Source organism: Silene latifolia, chromosome 8 (assembly GCF_048544455.1).
Source record: "Silene latifolia isolate original U9 population chromosome 8, ASM4854445v1, whole genome shotgun sequence".
In the NCBI taxonomy this organism is placed as follows: Eukaryota; Viridiplantae; Streptophyta; class Magnoliopsida; order Caryophyllales; family Caryophyllaceae; genus Silene; species Silene latifolia.
Genome location: NC_133533.1, coordinates 100,145,867 through 100,163,593, shown reverse-complemented (window position 1 = coordinate 100,163,593; position 17,727 = coordinate 100,145,867).

Below are 17,727 nucleotides of genomic sequence, written 5' to 3'. Positions count from 1 at the left end.
AACAAATCTTGTGAAGTCATCTACAATGACACAAATATAGCGACTTCCACCTCTACTCACAATACGCATGGGACCACATAAATCAATATGAATGAGTTCAAGAGATAAGGAAGTGTTAACAACCTTTTTGGATTTAAAAGAGCATTTAACTTGTTTTCCTTTAACACAATCATTACAAAGTGATTTAAACTCAAACTTAATGTTAGGAATGTCGTCAACTAGATCAAGTCTCTTGAGGGTGTTAAGTGTCTTAGCATTTACATGACCAAGTCGTTTGTGCCAAAGCCAAGGGTCGTTCTTTTGAACACTCATGCATGATAGTGATTGACCCGACAATGAATATAAATTAGTCATGTAGACATCTTTGACACGTTTACCTTCAAGTATGAGTTCTCTAGTTTTTCCATGGAGATTCTACATTCACTAGCAAGAAATTCAATAATATTACCTCGATCACATAGTTGTGAAATGCTCAAGAGATTGTGTTTCAAACCTTTTACAAGTAACACTTTGTCCACACATAATGACTGTGCCTTACCAACTTTTCTAATACCAATTATTTCACCTTTCTTGTTATCGCCAAAAGTCACCATGCCACAATCGTAGGCTTCTAGCGAGAGGAATTGGCTTTTATCTCCCGTCATGTGACGAGAGCATCCACTGTCTAAGTACCAATTGTTTATGCCCCTCACTAATGCCTATAAGAAATCAAACATTTAGTTTAGGAACCCAAACAAGTTTGGGTTCCTTCTTGACAACGACCTTTTTGACTTCCTCTTTCTTGATCCAAACTTGTTTAGCATTTTTAGTATTTCTTTCTAAGTCACAGACTCTTTTTCACAACCATTAAACTCATGACCTATTTTGCCACAATAGTTACAAATAATGTACTCAGGAAGACCAGCATACTTTCTTCTTCAGAAGTCAGTTTTGCTTGGATCCTGGTTTCGAGTGCAACAGTGTGTGCTACTATTGCATTTGAAACCAAGTCCAGCTTTCTTTGCAAATTTTTCATATTCTTGTGATTGTTTTAAGAGAAACCCTAAAACATTCTAACTTCCTTCCCATTTCAAGTAAAACATCTTAGCCTCATATAGCTCTTTAGTCAATGTTTCAATTTTAGCAAGATGATTAAGATTTAATTTACCCAAGTTGTCGAAAGCTTATTTTATAAGTCTTACTTCATCACTAAGTAACAATCCAATTTGCTCTAGTTGTTTGTTATCCCTTTGACACGATGTGAGGTCAGCTAGGAGAGAGTCTCGTTCTTTAGGCTATCGAAGACACTAGTTTGGTGAGAGTATCTATTTCTTTTCTTGACTCGGATGCCACAGTAGAGACCTCTGTGGCATGAGTATGTTCAGCTCTTTTTAACATCTCAATTTGAGCAAGAAGGTCATCATTTGATTTTTGGACGCGTTCTAAGGCACTTTTGACATGACTAGACTCATCATTCAACATTTCATCAATTTTAATAAGATTATCTTTTTCATTGTTACGAGTAGCTAAGTCAATCAAAAGTTGGTCACGTTCTTGAGTTAGTGACGACACATTTCCTTTAGAACTGGATGCAACAGTGCAGGGATCTGTTTCACCCGTTTCATCGACTTTGTTGGCTACAAACAGATTTTGTTTTCAAAGCTTTTTGATTTCTTTTTCAAGACTCGACATGGAACTAGGTTGATCATTCTCATTTAGACTTTCTTTTAAGATAACGTTTTCCTCAGCTATGTCCTCAATTTCGATTTGCATAGCTTCCAATTTATTAGTTTGGACACGACATTTATCAATAAATTTATCTAGGAGGAGACAAATTTTGTTTTTAGAGAAGGATCGAACCTTTTTCTTGAGCTTAATTACCTCATGATCCGAATCGAGTCCGAATCATGAGTGAGCCATAAGACACTTGATGTCTTCTTTCTTTGAGGATTTGGAATCACCTTTTGAGGAACTAGACGAGATGCAAAGTTTGGCGTCTAATTCATCCTCAAGGACATCGTCCTCTTCAGAATCCGACATGCCCCCAAATAGCAGTCATTACTTTGTTTTTGTACTCACGTTTAGCGGAATCAAATTTTTCTTTAGATTTGATATCGTTCCACTTTGGGCATTCTTTGATTTGGTGACCTTTGTCACCATATTTAAAGCAACCAATAGTGGAATTAGACCTTCTCTTAGGAAAACGACGTTTGCTAAAGTTATTGTTATACCTTTGAGAGTTTCAACCATTTATCATGCCAACAATGTTTTTAGTGAACATTTCAAACTCGTCATCTTCATTCTCCTTATCACTTGAGAGAGCATTTAGAGCGAGTCCTTTCCCTTTATAGCTTTCACTAGAACGTTTTATGAGAGTTAACTCATGAGCCATAAGTGAGCCCATAAGTTCATCAAGGGTGAGCAATGAAAGGTCCTTAGCTTCCTCAATAGCCGTAACCTTCGGTTGCCAATTTTCAGTTAAGCTACGAAGAATTTTACGGACTAAATCCTCGGATTGAAAACTTCTACCTAAACTCTTAAGGTTATTGACAATACATGAAAAACGTGAAGACAAACTATTAATTGACTCGTCTTTTTCTATATTGAACATCTCATACTGTTGCATGAGGAGATCACTACGGTATTTTTTAACTTGTGACGTTCCCTCATAAGAAAGACTTAGGGTGTCCCAAATCTCTTTGGCCGAAGCACATCCAGATATACGATTAATCTCTTGGTCACCGATCCCATATTGAAGAATGGACATGGCCTTAGAGTTTTTCTCGATTTTCTTATAGTCGGCCTCAACATACTTATCCTCACTTTTCAAGGTACTAGTGCCATCAGCATTAGTCACTTCAATTTTGAGGGGACCCTTTTGAATGATTAACCAACATTCATAGTCCGCACTTTTGACATAGTGCTCCATGCGATGTTTCCACCCGGCATAGTTTTCTCCCTTGAAAATGGGATACTTAGTGTGTTTTGAATCGTCCATAACTATAGGATCAACTCTTTGTATTTAACCAATATCAAGAGCACGAAGCTGTGATACCAATTGAAGAGTTAAAAACGATAAACACCTAAGAGGGGGAGGGGGTGAATTAGGTGTACCTTCTAAAAAATTTATCCTTAACTTGGTTAATTGATTAACCTAAGTAAAGAATATTGAAGTACAAAACTTGAGAGACTTCATTGAATGTAAGTTCACAAGAAGGTACAACAGTTCTATGTCACAGTATAGGTGACTGTGACACAGAACTTGATTAGGTACATGCGAGAAATAGCAAAGTGAAAGAACATAAAAGTAAATGAACAGACAAACGACATTTTAAAAATTGGTCTAGCCTCTACTCCGAGGCCTACGTCCAACCGTTATTTTATTGCTTGTTTAGAAATTTACTCAAACTTACTAAAGTACTAAACCCCTTACAATGAAAATAACTCGCCAACCTACTCCGGTTGCACTCAAACTTAAAGCTACTCCGCTTCAATAGTTTATGGGTTCTATCTCAAGGTGTTACAGAATCTTGAATCTCAAGAGTTCACTAAATGAACATGGAGATCACAATTAAGATCTAACACGAGAATCATGGAACAAACTCATTATGTCACAGTACAACGAACTGGTACTTGGAGGTTTTACAACTTTTTCGAAAACAAATGAAGACTTTAAAATCTGAAAAACGTTTTGCAAACACTTGAAGAACAAAGCTTTAAATGCACAAATGATTTGCAATGTTTTACAATAAATGCTTTGGAAAGTCTTGAGAAATAAATGAGACTAAGACACTCTATTTATAGTGGATTTAATCTTACGTAAGTACAACTTAGGAAAAATAAATCCAATATAAAAATAGTAGCTTTGAGTGATTGTAAGTGTTAGACTATAGGCTTGGGGCTTAAGAAATCAGAAAACTTAAGCTACTACACTCAACATGTGACCTTTTACCAAAATGGCAAAAAACTTTTCTCACTTTAGAAGTTTGACAAGTCTTCCTTACCATTTAAGTAAAAGGTGTTTGCACAAATCTAGAGGCTTAGCCAAGTGGATTTGTGACTCAAAAATTTCAGATTGTTTTCAAGCTTTTGAAAATTCAAATGTTTTAAGGTTTGAAATTTGCAAAGTTTTAACACTTAAAACATTTTGTCAAAAGACATCCTCCATACGATAGTACCAGAAACCACAGTACAACGTACTGTAGTATGGTTTTGCCATAACTTGACTTAAACGAGAATGTTACACTTACTCTTACATTTTTCGACTAAGGCTTAGAAAATATCATTGTCTTGACTTTCTTGATTATCTTGATCATCTTGAATCATTGTTGAAAGTCCATTTGATTGCTTCAATCACTAATCATTCAACTAAAAGCAAACAATCAAATAACAAAGGGGACTTGTCATCATCAACTTAATGTGTTCTAACATATATGTTCATCAGAGCAGATTCTGTTGCCCCTGATCTGGACTGTCTCAATTATCCCCCTGTTGACGGAGGTAAGTTCTTTTCCCTGCATTCAACCCAGGTTAAAATAGTTTGTAGATTAAATGTTAAATATAGACTTACTTATAATGTGTTTGTAGTAGCTGATTTGGCTAATAATCCTGATGCTGAGGGGTCGGCTGACCGGATTGCAGCTTTCATGGCCCTATCGGATGAGGAGAGGGCATGGCCTGCCTGCCTTGGACAGGGGCTTATGCCTCATTTCAAAAAGAATAAACTGAGCACCTACAAGGCTGTTAGAGGTGCCAAGGCTTCGGGGGCCTCTTCATCAGGCAGTAAGTTTTTTGTCTTTTCTTTGTGAATTTTATTGGCTGAACACATGTTAATATTACTGATATAGGGTTTCGTTGTGTAGCCACCAGGGCTTCTGCCAGGATAGATAGTTTTGGCATGTCTTTAGTAAAAGCAGGCGTTTCTCAGATCACAGAGGAAAAATCCCTGTAGTAGTGAAGCTACAGGGAGTGATAGCATATTGCAAGTCCACGCGCCTGCCCATCAGGCTCAATTGGTGTCTCCCTCTCAGGTTGTGGTTGATGTTGATGAGCCTAGTCAGGCTGGAAATAGAAAAATATCGGATGAGGTTTCTGAGGAGGTTGGTGGTGTGAGTGAGGTTAGGGAGGTTAGGGTTAGGATTGCTGATGTTCAATTTGCTAAGGAGTAGATCTAGGCTCACTCTTTCTTAGTTGATGATCCCTACTACAAGTACCAAGCTGAGGATATGTCTGCTCAGGCAGTAACTGCCATGTATCGTTCTAGGGACCATGCTGCTAACCTGGTCTCCATGCTCCAGGAAGTATGACTCTTTTCTCCTTGGTTTTGTTTTGGTTATGTATTTCTAGTTTGCCTGATTTGTGTTTTGTTTGTAGAATCTAAATGACTTGCTGAGAGGTGCTTGTTAGTTGGAAGCTTCCAATGCTAAAAAAGAGACCCTGGACTGGGAGGTGTAATGCCTGAAGAATGATGCTGAATCCCTGAAGACGGATTTAGAAGTGCTGAAGACGGAGAATGCGTCTTTAAAGATGGAGAATGAGGCAGGAAAAGCACGGCTGGTTGTGGAGACATCAAAGTTGGGTTTTGCTCGGAACGCTGTGAAGTCTATCCAGGCCAAGGTTGTCACCGTCCAGGAAGAATTGAAAGCTGAGAAGCATGCTATGCAGGATCAGCTGAAGTTAAATGAGGAGTTGGCTGCTGAAACGGACGTGGTGCAGGGTAGATACAAGGATGCTGCCATTTATTTCTTTGGCAAGGGTCGTGTGGATGCCATGAAGGAGCCTGTTAAAGTCATGCCATACTAGAATCCTAAGCAAGAGATGGCTGATCTTAATGCCACCTATCCTGACCTCTGCAAGCTGCATGCTAATGACGAGGTTGATTCTCCGTCCAAGGAAAAAAGTGGTGAGCCTGACGAGGAAGAGGATGATGAAGAGGAGGAAGAGGCAGCTGATGAAGGCATTAGTTCTGCTACTGCTTCCAAGGCAGGTTGATAACTTAGTATTTAGGGTAGTATATTTTGGCCCATCCAGAGGGGATGTCCCCTGGACAAAACTATCTTTTAATTTTCTTTGCAAACTGGTATTTTGTCCTACCCGGGGGAGATGTTCCCTGGGCAAACTTCTGTTTTTCCTTTGACATTATTCGAAGATGTTTTGCTGTCTCTTTATGTGCCTTGGTTTAATTAGATGGTACCTGCAATAGTGCAATTTGAGCTATTTTGTTAAGATAATGCATGTCAGGAAGGCTTATGGCCCTCAATCTGTTTTTAGGAAATCGTGGCTTTTTCCCTATCTGGAAGGCTTTTTTGAGTAAGAGGGGTGGTTGCGAGTAGGGGGCTTATGGCCCTCCGCCTGTCAGGAGGGCTTTAAGACAGGTGGTCTGGTCTTTTTTCACCATCATACTTGTCTTTTTATCTGAGCTCAGTTTTTATGTATTTTTTGGATGTGGCAAAAATGCCAAGGTTTGGAAGCATTTCTGAGATGCTGTTCAGGTTGGGTGGAATAGCCCTCAATCCTAAATATTTGTTTAAGCCTGTGATTATAACGATCTAGATAATTGATAGAGAAAGGCGTAAAACAAGTTTTCGGGATTTAACATAATAATATGGTAGAATTTGTACCTATATTTAAATAAGAATATAGCAGGCAAGTATTCAGGCAAAACGGCAATTAGCAGGAAAATATGTATTGAGAGCATAGAAAGGTCATATGATTTCATTCAGGGGTTTTCATATAAAACTTAGCTAGGTAAGAGACAAAGTTAATGGCTTTACCTGGTTTGGATCATAGGATAGTAAGTTTATACATGAAATAGTTTTAGGTGGGAGATGTTCCAGGATCTGGGATCATTTCTCCGTCCAGGGTTTGTAGCCTGTAGGCTCCGTGTCCTACTATTGAATCAATCAGGTAAGGTCCTTCCCATGCAGGAGCTAGTTTGCCAGCATTCTTGTCCTTTGTATTTGGGAAGACTTTTCGTAGCACTAGGTCTCCTTCCTGAATACCCTAATGTCCACATTTTTATTGTAACTTCTAGCTACTATTTGCTGGTAGGATGCAATCCTGATTCTGGCTGCATCTCTTATATGCCAGGGTTAGGCTATCCTGCAGTAACGGCTAGTTCTCCTCTACGGTGTTCAGGCTGCTTCTGGTAGTTGGCACGTGGATTTCCGCTGGGATAACTACTTCACAGTCGTAGACCAGGGAGTAAGGGGCCTGGCATGTGGATGTTTTAGGTGTAGTTCTGTCAGCCCAGAGGACTAAGGGAAGTTCTTCAGCCCAGTTGCCTTTTCTTCTTTGTAGTTTTTTCTTCAAGCAGCTGATTACCACCTTGTTGCTGGATTCAGCCTGGTCGTTGGCTTTTGGATAGCCTAGTGTAGAGGTTACTAGATTGATATTCCATTCTGCACAGAAAGCCATTTTTCTTTTTCCCACGAACTGAGTTCCATTGTCACAAACTATTTCCGAGGGAATTCCACATATGATATTACGTTTGATGAATGATATGACATCCTTTTCTTTGACTTGCCTGTATGAGTCAGCCTCTATCCATTTTGAGAAATAGTCAGTCATGGCTAACATGTAGACTTTTTGCCTAGGAGATTGGAGTAGTTTGCCTACAATATCCATTCCTCATTCATAAATGGCCAGGGAGCTGAGATGGAGTGCAATAGCTCTGATGGTTGATGGATGAATGGGGAATGAAGTTGGTAGGATTTACATTTGGAGTTGTAGGCTAGACAGTCAGCCCTTAGGGTTGGCCAGAAGTAGCCTGTCCTTAGAACTTTTCTTGCCAGGCTTCTGTCGCCTTTATAATTTCCACTGTATCCATAATGTATGTCCTGAATAACCTGTTCAGCTTCATGAGGTTCCAGGCATCGCAGATAAGGTCCAGCCTGAGACTTTTTGAACAAAATGTTATTTATAATAGTATAGGTAGAAGCTTTAATTCTAAGGGCCCTCGCTTCATGCATGTCTTTGGGCAGTATCCTCTATAAGAACCAATCATAGTATGGTTTGATCCATGAGTTTGTGTCCTCATTAATGGGACAGATCTGGTCAGGCTTAGTAATGGTTAGTTCTAGCAGATGAACAATAGGTATCTTATCAAATACAGCTGCGCTGAAATTCGATCCCAGGCTGGCTAGGGCATCAGCTTGGGTGTTTAGGTCTCTTGATATTTGATCAATGTCAAACTAGTATGGATCCCGCGCATACATGCGCGGTATTCATAGATCTTTTACTTTATAATGTATTATTTAAGATTTAAAATTGACGTATTATTAATTTTTCTTATTTTAATACGAGGATAAAAAATTGAAATGGAAAATTAATTAAAAGAATTAAGTAAATTCATGAAATGTACATTTTAATGAAATTTTTCATCACAAAACTAATGATTACAATTTATAAATTTTCTCAAATAATTTCAAAGATTTTTTTTTGTCAAGAAAAAAATAATATAAGTTCATAATTTTTTTATACGAATTAAATACTCGTACTTGGTAAAAAGAATTATGCGAAATGAATAATATCAAATTTTTCGGTTTTTCATATACGAATTTTAGATTTATACTTCCTCCATTCAACTCCACTCTACCACTTTAATTTTTCACGTTTGTCAACGCGTGTTTTACGCGCTAAATATCATTAGCTATGTATTTGCAAAAATTATAAAAATTAGATGTTTTTAATGTAATCGTAAAGAAGAATCAAACAAGATTTCACATGAATATATTTTCACTTATGTATTGAGATAAAATCGAGACTAAATGTGCATTTGTGAATATTTTAGAAAATGGAAATTGGTAGAGTGGAGTTGAATGGAGGAAGTACCAGTTTTGTTTTATTTTTGTTTTAAAAGATTATAATTTAATTAAAAAAATTATAATGATTAAAAAATTATATCTTAACTAAAAGATAATAATTTAATAAAAATAGAGTTTTGTTTCCTTATTTAGCCAACTTTCTTTGGAGGAAAAACTTTTGAAAATTTTTACTCTCTAATATGAAATGAGTATGGCCTAGTTAAATATAGGATATAATGAAGCTCAAAGCCCAATATAGAGCAATTAATTTAGGCGGGAAAACTTGAGAATCTCTTATTCTTTTAGTTTAAGGGGATGAACGAAATTCTTTGCAAAGGTTTTTAACATAATCTAAATAAAGAATCATTTTGGAGCCCTTTGCAGCATAGGTTCCTTTGACTTGATTAGAAATTAAAAGTGAGTGAGTTTTTACCTTGAGATTTTTCACGCCAAGATCTATACATACCTTGAGTCTAGCTATCAGGGCTTCATATTCAGCTTCATTGTTTGTTGCTTTGAATTCACAACTAATAGCCTGAGCTACTAAATCTCCCTGTGGTGATTCTAGCACTAATCCTAGGTCAGTTCCTCTCATATTTGTTGCTCCATCTACGTGTAAGGTCAATTCCTGGCCTAGTGTTTGGGTGTCTAGTTGATTGGCCTCTTTTATGAGGTCTGGTTCTAGGCTGGGACTAAATTCAGCCACAGAGTATGCTATGGCCTGAGATTTAATTGTTGTCCTGGTTTCAAAGGTTATGTCATAAGTACTTAGTTGTACTGACCATTTTGCCATTCTACCTGAAAGTTCATGTTTTCTCAGGAAAGATTTGATAGGCAGATTGGTCCTGGCAATTATTGGGTGACTCTCAAACTAAGGTCTAAGTTTTGTGCAGGATATAATTAAAGCAAGTACGTATTTTTCAAGTAATCCATACCTTATTTCTACATCCAAGAGACTTTTACTTACATAATAGACAGGCTGTTGTTGGCCTTCAACCTCCTTGGTCAGGACTCCACTTACTGCAGGTTCAGTGACTGATAAGTCAACCGTCAGGGGTTCTCCTTTGTTAGGTTTGGCCAGTAGTGGAGGAGTAGCCAGGTAGGTTTTTAAATCTTGGAAGGTTGTTTCGTGTTCAGACATTTATTTGAATGACTTGTTCTTTTTTAGGAGGTCATAGAAGGATTTGCATCATTCAGATAATCTGGATATGAACCTGTTCAGGGCTGCAACTCTTCCTATTAATCTTTAGATATCTTTGACTGATTTGGGGGATTCCAACTCTAGGATGGCTTTTATCTGTTCTGGGCTGGCTTTAATCCCTCTTTTTGTCACCATATATCCTAGGAATTTGCCTAAAGAGACTCCAAAGTGGCATTTGGAGGGGTTGAGCTTCATGTTGAATTCTTCCAGGATTTTGAAGGCTACTTTTACGTCCTTTACATGATTTTCTGCCTTTTTTTATTTGACCACCATGTCGTCAATGTAGACCTCCATTATGTCACCAATTTGATCTTGGAACATCATGTTGACAAGGCGTTGGTAGGTTGCCCCTGCATTTTTCAGGCCAAAGGGCATTGCTGTGTAGCAATATATGCCCCTTTCCGTGATAAATGCAGTGTTTTCCTGGTCAGCAGGATGCATCTTGATCTGGTTGAATCCACTTGAGGCATCCATAAACGTTAGTAGTTCATGCCCTGTTGTAGCATCTACTATTGCATTAATGTGAGGGAGTGGAAATGGATCTTTTGGGCAAGCTTTGTTAAGATCTGTGTAGTCTACACAAACTCTCCACTTGCCATTCTTTTTTTGTACCACAACCACGTTACCTAGCCATTCAGGGTACATTACTTTCCTGATCATTCTCGTGTCTAAGAGTTTGTCCACCTCTTCGTTAATGATAGAGTTGCGTTCAAGGGCGAACTTTCTCCTTTTCTGATGTACAAGCTTAAATGAAGTATCAATATTAAGTTTATGGGTAATAATATTAGCATTTATACCAGTCATATCGAAGTGGGACCAGGCAAAACATGAAGATTTGTTTTTAAGAAAACTTACTAGTTCTGGTCTGATATTGTCAGGGACATCAGATCCAACCAGTACATACCTGTTAGGGTACTCAAGGTCTAATACTATTTTACCTGTTTCCATTTGGGTTTCTGCCACATAAGTGCTCCTAACAGGGTACTGTAATTGTTAGGCGAGAGACTTACTTTTATTGGTTGTTATCCCCCATTCTGTTGGTATTTTGACACATTGGTGATAGATTAAAGGAATAGCCCTGACATTATGGATCTAAGGCCTGCCTAGGATTGCATTGTAGGATAAAAGGCAATCCAGAACTCCAAATCTTTCATATGATGAGACTCCTTCAACGTAGATTGGCAGGTAAAATTCTCCCATAATGTTCTTGGTTTCACCACTGAATCCTACCAGAACATTTAATTTCCTTATGATATGACTCTCATCAGTCTTCATGGCTTTCAAGACATCAAGCATAATTAGATTGACTGAGCTGCCACCATCTACTAGGATTCTTAGGACACGTGCAGTTCCAATTTGCATGGTAATGACCAGCGCATCATGATGGACATCCGAAATTCCCTACATATCAGTATCATCAAAAGTAATTTGAGGTAAATTTCTAGGTTTAAAGGGAGATTTCATTTTTGACTCCCTGGCTATTTTCTTTGCAGCTGAACTAGTCAGGCTGCAGATCTCAAATCCTCTATTGATGAATTTGACTTCATAGATGGGTGGTGATGGAGGCATGTCACGTTGTGGTCTTTCGTGATCCGCTGTCTTCCCTGTTCTTTGATGGCATCAGATCTTTCAGGTAGCCTTTCTTTAACAGGTAGGCCACTTGTCTGCGCAGTCCCAGGCATTCTTCCGTGGTGTGTCCTATGTCCATGTGAAACTCACACCATCTTGTTATGTCTTTCCTTGAGTTAGGGATGTCCGTCTTCTTAGGCCACTTGACAATGTCTCCCATGTTGCCAAGCCTTTTGATCAATCCTGCAGTATCAACAGAGAATTTATATTCCTGAATAGGGGAATAAGTATAGGAGTTACCTCGTTGCTCATGAGCATATTTGATTTCTGATCTGTCAGGCCTAGTGTAGGGGGATGGCCTAGAACTGCTTCCTCTGTGATTATAACTTTTTCTGTTGGATCTGTCATATCCTGAGACATTATCAGTGGCATCAGCCTTGAAACTTTTGTCTTCTTCTAGCCTGATGTAACCAATAGCCAACGCCTGAACATCTTCAAAGGTCAAGCATGGTTTCATAGTCAGCTCGTCATAGAAATCACTGTCCAATGGCAGTTCCTGCCTGAAAGCTTCCACGGATGTTCCAACGTCACATTTGGGGATTGATGCTTTCTCTTTGTTGAATCTGGTCAGGAATGCTCTGATTGTCTCGCCAGGCTTTTACTTGATTCGGTATAGGTCACTGCATCTTTTTTCGAGTTCCCTGCTTTTGGCGAATTGATGATTGAACGAGTTTATCAGATCTGCAAAGGACTTGATGCTTCTATTTGGCAGATTTATGTACCACTGTAGGGTAGGTCCATTAAGGGTTGTTCCAAATCCCTTGCACATACATACTTGTCGCGGCTCATTAGGTATGGAGGCTCCCAACATCCTTTATTTGTAACAGGCTACATGGTTTTGAGGGTCTGTAGTTCCATCATAAATTCTCATTGATGGTACCACAAACTTCTTAGATAGATCTATCTTTGCTATCTCATCCACGAAGGGGGAATCAGCATAACTTTCAGGGTTGGCTTCCTCAATGGCTGCAGGCACTCCATGACTCTTCTCAAATTTCTCATGGAGTTTCTGGATTTCCTGGAGCATGGCCATCATTATAGCTGTGTTAGTCTGATCTGGGATAGCCTCTTCAATTGGAGTATCTTCTGAGTCTGTGTCATGATCTCCTGCTTTAGATTTTAATGGAGTTGGAGTACCAAAGTTAGAGAAATCAATGTTCCTGATGATTGAAGAGAATGGTGTTCCAGGCTGAATCTTCAATTTTGAGCCTGAAGCTTTGTCTCCCAGTCTTTGCTTCAGACTAGATTCTGATTCCTTTAGTTTCATGACTTCAGCCTCAGCCTGGGCCATTTTCTGCTTCAATTACTGCATTTCCAATAGTTGTTGTTTGGCAGCAGCTAGTTGTTGTTCTATATTGTCTCTAGTCATTTTTTTGGAAAAGTTTTTGTGTTGTTTGGATTTAGGTTGTGATTGTTTTTTAGCTAGATGCCCCACGGTGGGCGCCAATTGTTTTAGCAGGAATTCTCACAAAGACAATGTCCTGCCAGGGATGTAATTACAAGGTAATCTAACTCAAAATAAGTAGCCTGACTAGTACAACAGATTATAAGTAAAGAACAAATATTAAAGTAAGAAACAAAGATTTATACGTGGAAAACCTTGGGAATAAGGGAAAAAACCATGGGCACCAAGCCAGGAGGGATTGTTACTATGATTTTGAATATCCTGACATAGAATATGTATGTCAGGCTAGGTATAGAGTATGACTGCTTAATGTTAATGCTTTTATGGATTATGATTACAAAAATGAGAGTAAAAATGTGAGTGAATCAGTAAGTGTCTTCTTGTTTCTTCTCCTTTACTATTTATAGTAGCCTTACAACGGTCATCTTAAGTTGTTTTTAGGCTTTCCTAGTAAATAGGCCTCGTGCCCTATTTACCTGGGAGTGGTTGGTTGACTCCTATAGTTGGCCGCCATTATCTCTGCTAGCTTGACTGTTTTATTTGTTGTGGGTTTTGCTGAATAAGTCTTTCGTGTAAATAGGAACCATCTTTCTGAACTTTAGTTGTTGCCTGACACGTCTTGGTGGTGCTTTAGTATGTGGCTTGCTGAGATTTTCATTCAGGCCTGGCCTAATAGGTGCCTGACCTGTCTTTCCCTCCTGGTTGGTGCCTGCTCAGGTGCTTGGACGCCTTGTATTGAATTGTTTTATGTTCAGGCTTAGCTTGGACATTACCTGATTCCTGTCTGATTAGGCAGGTAAATCTGGGCCCAACACCAATCAACATAACACTATATAACTTCTGCGAGTTTAAGAAAAATTACACAAATTAAAGCAACAATTAACTTGGTGTATAAACAGAATGATGGTACATATATTCACCAATTCAAAAGAGAGGCTCAATAAGAAGTACGTACATATATATTAGAAACTCACACTTACTAAACTTTTGGGAAGTCTTGAGCATATAAATGAGATGATATAGTGAAGGCCCCTTATTTAAACAAAATTTGTTTAGTATAGCATTTACTCTATTAATGAAGAAACGCAACACCAATATGTTTGAGTGTTTCAACATTTTTGTTAATTATAGTGATATTTGTTATGGTTACTCATACATTACATTTACAATTGACTATTTTGAGACAAACTATAGTAGGCCGAATAATCTGTAACTTGCCTTGGGACTAAGATTTTTATGTGTACTATAATGGTTGTTTATATACACATGATATGGATGTATTCTCCCAGTGTTGATTAGAATCCAAAAAGAACTACGTAATCATAATTCATCCAGATTATTCGTGTAACATTCATGCTTTTACTTTTTATTCTAATTTCACACCTTTGATTCTAACACAAAATACACACAAAAAAAAATATTTGAAATAGAAAAAGATATTCGCATGCCACAGAACAATTACCGAAGAAAGAAGTAATTTTGAATGGCGATAACTATCTTGATCAACATGCACCGCTGGAAATGGAAAGTATGGGAAGTGTTGTTCCAGATCATTGACGCAAGGGTATATCAAACTTTATTTAAGTGATCAAGACGTTTTCTTCAAATATAATGTTTTTTTTAATCATTTAGGCAAGTTAAATAATTATGTAATTTATAGAATCAAGACAACAAATTTTTTTTTTTACAATACTATGACGACAATCTACAAAAAGCATGTATGTATCACCATTAAGTTAGGACCTCTCAATTTCGACACTATTATGAGGAGCAGATACGTAGTAAAAACTAAAACCGATAAATCCAATGCATAAGGCAAGACTGCAAGAGCAACACAACTTCAACGAATCCCGTGAATTTCACGGGCATTAAGACTAGTTACTACTCATACTCCGTATAATATAATTTACAATAAGTCTTGCTTGTGATGAGTTATCCGTCGCAAGCTTGCGACAGGGCGAATAGTAACATTTGTGTGCAAACGGGTTGAGATGTAATGGCATGTGTACTGCGCATATATTTATGAGAATTGACAACATTGGAGCATTAAAAATAATAAAGAAATCCTCTTTCTCAAGGACAATTACCATCCACAGAATTTGAAAAGCAAACCTAAATCTAATTATTTCACATTTACTGTCACATTTTCTCATCTTCTCTCTTCGACTTCTCTCCTCTCTTATTTTCATTTTCTCTCTTCCTCTTCTCATAAAAAAAGCTCTTAAACTACTCACAATTCAACAAAAAATCAAAATATTATCATAAATATGTCAACGAAACAAGCAGCAAGACGGACACCTGTGAAAAACAATACTAGAGCGTCAAAGGATGATGTTAGGGGAGGTAATAATCTTTTTTGATTTATGTCAATGGATATGCATTTAATTTGATTATTTTCATATGTTTGGAATCATCATGATATTAGTGAAATGTAAATTTCCATTAATCTCAAAACAGTTATTACAAGCTACAAATTTCAAAGACGTACAATTTTCAACACCTAACTAAAGAGGTGTTACAAATACATTTGCAAGTTAGAAAGCCATTGTTGATCCCTAACCGTGCAACTCAGCTTCACCTTAGCCCGCAACCAAACTTTAGCTTCACGTTTTATCATCTGACAAAGAACCTCATGTCTTATGATACAACCTTCCACTCGAGCCTTATTCCTTTGCATCCAAATATGGTATTGTGCAACAAGAAGTAGACATAATATCATCCTTTCTTCAAGGTAGAAATCTGACTTGTCCCAATCCACTGAATGAAATTAGTATAAGGGGACAAAATGCCACACAGCCTGGCCATTTCTTCAAAAATCAGTTTACTGTATTCACATTCCTGAAACAGGTGTGAATGTGTTTCAGCTGCAATACCACAAATCAGGCAATAATCATCAAGGGCTACACCCAATCTGTAGAGTCTGTCCTTGAGTACCATTTCTTCTCGAACTATTAGCCAATCTGTAGAGTCTGTCCTTGAGTACCATTTCTTCTCGAGCTATTAGCCATCCCATGAATTGATGGTTAGGCAAGCACCAACCGTTCCAAATGTATGGATGCTAATGCACCACTGGAAATTTCTTCCTCATTAAATCATATCCACTACTGACAGTATAACCTTTACTGTCCAAGATCCATTGAGCATTAGTGTAACCAGGTCAATCTATCTCTCACACGACAAATACTTTTCCATCCCTAGCTGATATCACCACTGGGACTATACTCAGACCAATTAACTCCTTTTAAGTAGATCTGACTGATCCACTTAACCCAAAGTTTATCAGGACTGCAGTAGATCCACCATACTAGCTTGCCAATTGTTGCTAAATTCCAAGCTTGACTATCTCTAATGCCTAATCCAGCTTCTTGTTTGGGAGCACAGACCTTTTGTTTAAAGTTAAATTATTTGGGTTTTGGGTAAAAAAAAAAAAGAATTAAATTTAGGATTTTGGTTCCTTTTCTTTGGAATATGTGAGTTGATAAATCTTTTATGTTATGATTTTCTGGGTTTTGGATAAATCTTTCTTGTGAATGACGGATATCGCCGTCACAGATGATAATTTGTGTTCTCATTGTTCTTATTATTTGATATTATTTTAAATAATGTTATATTTTCTTTTTGATTTTTGAGTAAAGTTTAAACAATTTCTGCTTGACACTTTAATTCGATTAAATGTTGCTTGATATATTACGAGTTTTGTTGATTATGTTATCATTTAGTGATCTCATTTATTGATATGTTACCATGTTATTGGTTATGTTACCATTTTTGGGTATTAAATCGGAACATTGTTGTAATATGTTACCAGTTTTGTTGGATATATATTAAGATGTTATCATTTTGTTAAATATATTATCAATTTTGTTGGATATGAAATTTATTTCTATATTTCAATTTGTAGTCGATTTATATTCGTTATATGTTATCAAATTTACTTGATACGTTATCATTTTTGTTTGATATGTTATCAGTTTTGTCCGAAATTTTGCAACAAGTTTACTCGAACAGTAGTAAATAAAGGTGCAACAACTAAAATATGATTGTGACAAGATAAATAATGAAGGAAGGTGGGGCAGGACTAAGTGATAGCACGTGGAATTGTTCATTTTATGTAGTTTGGTTTTGGCGCTGTTTGGTAAACGGCATATTGGCCAATTTTTAGCATATTCAAGGATTTTATCATGTTTAACAAATCAATATGCTAATTTTAGTGTTTGGTAAACACTATATTGAAACAGCATATTTGGGGTCAATATGTTGTTTTACAATATGCTGCTTACCCCAACATATTGTAAAATGGGAAATTTTTCTCCATTTTACAAAGAAAACTAACAATCTACTAATCGTAATCTGCCAATAACCAAACACTCAAATTAATTATGTTAATTATAATATGCTAGTCAAACCTTCTAATAAAATCTGTCATTTATAATCTACTTTTGCAATCTGCTTATGTTAAAATTAATCCGCTGTTTACCAAACAAGGCCTTTGTGGTTTGATGAATAATTTTTTTCTTTTATGTATGTGCTTGGTAATATTGACATGGTTGGGCACCATTTTGTGTTCATGTCGCTGAACATTAGCTTTGGCAAGCCAGTGACTTAATATGAGTCTAGTTTTCATATATGTTTGTGTATAATAATGTTACCATCTTAGTCATAATTTGTAACCATTTTACAAAATTTATTACAAAATGTAATCATATTAG